Raw genomic sequence first — 6245 nt, 5'->3', positions numbered from 1 at the left:
TTCAAAGCTGCATCTCCTACCAATACAAATGGTATATCAGACAATTTTGAAACAAATTGAATCCAACCCGAAATAAATTAAATTATATTTGGAAGAAGATATGTAGAAGTACCCCTGTACAGTAGGACGCTATGTGCAATGCACGACATATTGGCAAAAAATTACCCGCATGTACCAAAGGCATGGGCACCAAGATCTGATGCAAATTTGAATTCGGCCAAAGGAGGGTACTAGCAAAGATTTCGATCGTGTCAGCGATCCAGACATTCTTATGAAGTAAAGGAATTTGATCATCTTGGTCTTGCAAGTAATGAAATGTGGGGACTCCTAAGATCGACGCCTTCAACACTGATGTTTCTTTTTCATCAGAAGCTAGTGGCTGACAACTTTGATTCCTATTCGGCTGATGCAGATATCCATGAGATCATCAAGAGGATCTTGGAACATGTTGAAGCACGTGTCGACATTCTGCTCTCGTGCTTGAAGGCAGATGATTTTGATAGGGTGATGCAAAAGCCGCCATATGGTCAATAGATTGTTATTATATACAAGGATGTTGCTTGGGTCATCATCTAGATCTTTTGTTTTCTTATGTGTTAGCGGTACTTTATGGAAACTATGTTAGTATTGTCTTATACTGAATTGTTGCTATATCTGGACACCGGATGCTTATGTTCTATGACATTATGGAATGTATGGAAAAAAGATGACACCTTTTTAGCTATTCGGAAAAGGCAAAAAAACAACAACAATTTGTTTCCCACAATAAAATGAAATCTTATTGCACCTTTCCCCAAAACGGTAATGCACATTTTACCTTGGGCATTTTCGTTAAGACCCATGATTTTTTATATAAAATGGTAGGCCATATTTTGAAGCTAGCTAGTTTTTTTTAAAACATATCAAAATTCAAGCTTATCATTTTATAGCGACAAGTTCACTTTTTTTTTCTTCATTTTTTCCAAAACAGGGTGGGAATCGACTGCATGCCATTCCTTGCAAACATTGGCGAATGTCGGAAATAATCTTAGATAGGGCGAACTCTAAAAGAAGAGGTAAATACCGAAATAGTCCCGAGACATTGTGATGCATGTAATTCTAACGCAATCCCAATAAACCAAAACATATTTTATTATAAGTAGAACCTATATACATACCAATTATGTGATCAATGGCAAAACTTTAGTTCTTTTGAAAATCATTTTGTAATTCGATCGATCAAGAATTTTTTCAATATCTTTTGCTCGATGCACAACTCGGAATTTATGATCTTTGTTGTCGAGCCATTTCAGGAGTCCTTTAAGTCATAGGATAGGAAAAACGTATGTACATCTTGTCTATTTGAATCCTATGGGAATATGAGTTTCTTTGATTGTACCAAAGGGATTTTCCCCTGAGGGATGACCTAATGTTTTGTTCATATAGGATTTGTAGTACAAGATTCATATGGGATATGTTCCCTATGAATATAACCAATAGTGTAGAATAATTCCCGTAGGATCTAAATCCTATAAATCAAAGGAGCCTCAGTTGTTTTCGTCACCACATATAAAATCAGCGCCAACTCAATGAGATGATAAATGTTGTCGGATGAAACATGGCGTTTCTTTCAAATATAAAGAAATATCCGAAGTCTTCAATTCTACGCGTATGATAATGAATAGCTCAAGGTTATTTTACATATACTAAGATCCATGATACATCAATCTTTTTAATGCGGAGAACGAGTCTATATATGTTTTTTGGTACCTAGTCCATGTTTTGTTTTCGAAATCGGCTCCACGCGAGTGTTCACTAAAATAGGCGCAACTTTGTCATATGAAGTCCGTTTTAAGTACTCAAATGTTCGAGAAAAAAACACATATATATGAATGGATATTCACTAAAAAATCAAGGTAGGATGGCTGCCGTACCGCCCATGCTTACAAATGAGACCTTGATGGGGTCGGACCGCGTCCATTTTTTTTTCGCGCATCCACCAAACCATTTCAACGAAGCGCCAAAACACCGGCGAAAATAGCTCGGGTTGCCGCCTCCAATTTTCAAATGTTCGAATTTCCCATCTTATCCTTTCATCAAAAACGTCCCCGGCGGTTCTTCTCTTATTCGGGCCAAGGCCAATCTCACCCCAGCCATTAAAACATACCACCGGCACGGGCGCCGAATCCCACATCTCTCACGCGTCACCCACCGAATCGGAGCATCTCGCCCGACGACGGCGGTGCACCACCGTCCCACCTCGCCACCACGGCCTCCGACCGGCCGGCTGTAGTGTCCGAGAAGACGTTGTCAAGCAAGCCGGAGCCGCTTCCCCGACGAAGGCGCACACCGCACCATTTGTGCTCCACCGTAGCCGACGCCCCACGCGCCGGATCCTGCTCAGGGACGCCGTCCACCTCCGCCGCTGCGTCGGATCTGCTTCCCGACTCCCTGGTCTACCGCACGGTGAAATGGGTAGACCCCGCGCCCAACCGGTCCACCGCGCGAAACCAAAGCGTAAAGCCGTCCACTCCCCATGCGAAGGTTGGTGTTTAGCCGCTTCTGTTATGCATTTCATTTCCGAACATCAGTTTCGTGCGATCTGTTTTAGGGCTTGTTTGGTACTAGAGTTTTACTGGGGATTGGCGGGGATAATCCGCTCCAAACTTTAAATCCCCACTTATCCCCAATGCATGTTTGGTGCTAGAGTATGAGCGAGTTTAATCCCCACTTGTCCCTACTTTTCCGCAAAATTTAGTGTATTTTTTCAATCCCCAATACTCTACCCCTACCTAGTGGATTGGGGATGGGGTTTTGTGGGTATTGGGTGAATTCTGCTGTCACCCAATACTCTAGAGTATTATCCCCACTAATCCCCACTAAAACACTGGACAGAGATCAGGTGACATGCAATAGGCATGTCACCTGAGAACAGTGTTGTGACATGCGACCATGTTCTGATCGTTGGACTGAAAATGGAGGGCCAGATCAACATGAACAGTAGACGCTACATGGACAATCCACAGTGCATCGCTACAGGGACAAATCTACAGTGCATCGATACAATACATCTGCTACAGGGTCATCTACAGTACATCACTACAGTGCTTGATCTTGTCTACTCATTTTCGATCCAACGGCCGAAAGTGCATGTTACGGCAACTTGTTCATCGGTGACATGCCTATGGTATGGCTTGTAGTAGAAGTCAAGCCTGCAGAGTGATTAGTCGACATTATTAAAGCTGCATGTTTATAAATCTTGTAATCATCAATTGGCATGCACAGGGAAATCATTTATTTTTGATCTACGCTTTATTCCTTTTTGAGCTATCATCTACTTGCTACTACTAATTTGCCCTTCTCCTGCTCTACTCAAAGTTCCATGATAAATCTCGTTAGCATTTTTTTCTAATGCATGCTAAAGATACTGTAGTAGAGTACAAAGAGGGCCGGAGAGAAAATATAGGCATCACCGGTGAACAATCAAACACCTCTCCTGTCTCCATCGATGACAATCAATTTTCTTATTCAGAACTTGATCCTCTTGAACAAGAGTCGAGGAGACTCGAGTAAAGAGGATGCCCTTGTCAAGCACCCTACTCCACCCCCAAGGTGATTGCTCGCTCTTTTCATTGGCATTATTGTTGCATCTTCAATAACTGTGATGTATCTGTCCAACCCAGCCCAAGTTATAGCATTATCATCTGCTCAGTTAACACATAATAATAACATATGTTTCATCATGTCTTGGCTTGCTGTTCTTATGTTCCATAATCGTATCAAGCATGTATATGATTTTGTTGATTGAAGTACCGTTTATCTCTGGCAGGCATCAGGGACTTCACGTAAGGACGTTTCAAATACCAACAAGGTGAAGAACATAGTTCAACAGGAAGATCAATATCTGACAGCTCACCTAAAAATAAAAAGGGTTCAAGCTGGTCATGTCGGATCACAAACAAATGCGAGTGAACAGGGGTAAAAACAAGGTCTCAGACTCAGAGTCACTCTAATCTAGTTGAAAATGATGACCAGGCAAAAAAATATTGTAATGCGAAACACCAACATAAAAAGCTTCGACCTAACCCCACATCGGTTGGTCTAAAAGAAGCTGTAGACGGAGCAAATACCAAACCACATGTTCCCCAGCCACCTGTTGCCAATCCGAGTTACCCAAGAACAATTCACAGCAGACCAGGTTTCAACAGCGGGTTCTCAACACCTAACTAATCACGATCGCCCGTGACATTTAGTCTACCGCCGGAGACAACTTCTTCCTTAAAGATGATGGTGGGGCCGAATTAGGTACGTGTTCGCTTACATGCTCCGTTACATAAATACCTTGATAGCTTGATGTAATGCTTAAATTTGCAGTTCCACCACGACCAAGAAAACGAAGGGGGCCAACGACTTTGAAATCACTTAAAAATAAGATTGCCCGAATGGGAACAAGATTTCCCATCACATCAGTTATAGCAGGTATCAGAAGGCCACTGGATCCACAAGAATCATCTAATATAGCATCGATCACAGGCGTTTTTGTCAGGACTCAAATTCCTATCTTTCCATCATGGAAACAACACGTAAACACCCCTTCCCATTTTGAAGGTTTTACTGCACATGTTACATGTAAGTCATTTTCGTAAACAATACCATGTTGCTCGTTCACATTCCCTCTAGCTTTACGTTGGCTAGCTATCTAACACATGAACGGTTCCCATTGTTGTAAACGAGACATGTCTTGAGTTTGATGATGACATGAAGAATGTAATCAACGTTATCGGGAGCATATTCTCTTCGAGCGTTGCGCCGGGAGCGCCATAGGCTAAAGATGAGATACTTTGCTTGGGAGGACTCCTAGCGATATTCCAACAACCTCTCCTATACTACGGATGAGTGATGATCAATGGTGTGATCTTGTTGAGTATTGGTCTGCTCAAAAGAATTTGGTATGTTACGTGAAGACGGTGAGACAAGATCACATTCTCGATTCCTTTTTAAGCATGTGTCTCACAAGTCTTCATTTGTAGTTCATCGCTCGAAGTAACATGCGTGCTCGTAATAATGTACGTTTACAACAGCGTACGGGATCTCGTAGCTTGATTGGACACCTCTCTGTATGGTAAGGAATGTTATCTGTACAACTATATTTAAATTAGTAAATCATTTAGAATTTATAGATGCACAATATACATCGTAAATTGATGTCTCGTTTTATTTATATTTTTTTGAAAACTTTCAATTGTCGCATGTCGGCATGTGACGTGGTTGTGAAACTAATTTATATTTTCTCTTGCCAAAATATCAGAAGGCAAGGCAAGCATACTGTGAGAGTACAGACAGAGAGATGAGTCTACTTGAGCAATTCAAGGTGTGCCAGACGAGCAGAAATGGTTTGACTGGACATTTTGCACGAGTGTTATTGTAAGTATTCTCTACTAATGTCGAGTTATGGTTTTCAATTGTATGCAGAAATATCTTGTCATATTTGTCAAGCTTCATGCACTAGCCAACACAACCAAATGTCCGGAACTGGTGGAAAGGGCTAGTACAATTCACTTATATACTTCTCAGCAATATCATGCACATTACGAATTCTACACATGGATCCATGCATATTTTTATAGTCCTGCTATTACGTGTTAGCAATAGAAGACATGTCAATATGATGTAACATGCTCTTACTAAAATGTATATGCGGTAATCAGCCATGCCGGTTGTAGGATTATTAGAGGTAGTTCATACACATGTCTTCACATTATAATCTCTTCTCTTACACATGTGTAACAACCGAAAACTCCTCAGTCTGACATGAAAGTGGAGCTGGCAAAACCAAAGAAAGATGGTATAGAAAAAACCCAGGAAGAATGTCTGAATTCATTTTCCAAGGTACTACAATGTCATGGTATAGCCAACAACACATTCTGCGTAATCTTTGGGTTCACAACTAATTTGTCGAGGTCCAAGTCCAAGTCAAAGCCCAAGCGCGGAGTTGAGGTCCAAGTCATTGTCTTTTTATGTTCTCGAGGAACTACTCAAAGAGGAACGAGCAATAGTGGCTGCACAAAGAGTAGTCATCCACCGTATAAGCTGCAGGATTAGAAGCAAGTCAAGCCCACCGGGCAACATCTGAAAGCTTGTGGGAGATCGTTGAATACCACGGTGAACAACGACGATCAAAGGTGTCCCTGGTTGTGTGAAAGGGTTTGTGATGCTTGAACTATTTTGTTGGTGCTTCTATCTGCACTTGTTATGTACACTGGTGG

Source organism: Lolium rigidum, chromosome 7 (assembly GCF_022539505.1).
Source record: "Lolium rigidum isolate FL_2022 chromosome 7, APGP_CSIRO_Lrig_0.1, whole genome shotgun sequence".
Taxonomy (NCBI): domain Eukaryota; kingdom Viridiplantae; phylum Streptophyta; class Magnoliopsida; order Poales; family Poaceae; genus Lolium; species Lolium rigidum.
The sequence above is the reverse complement of the archived record's forward strand: the minus strand, read 5'-3'. Positions refer to the sequence as shown.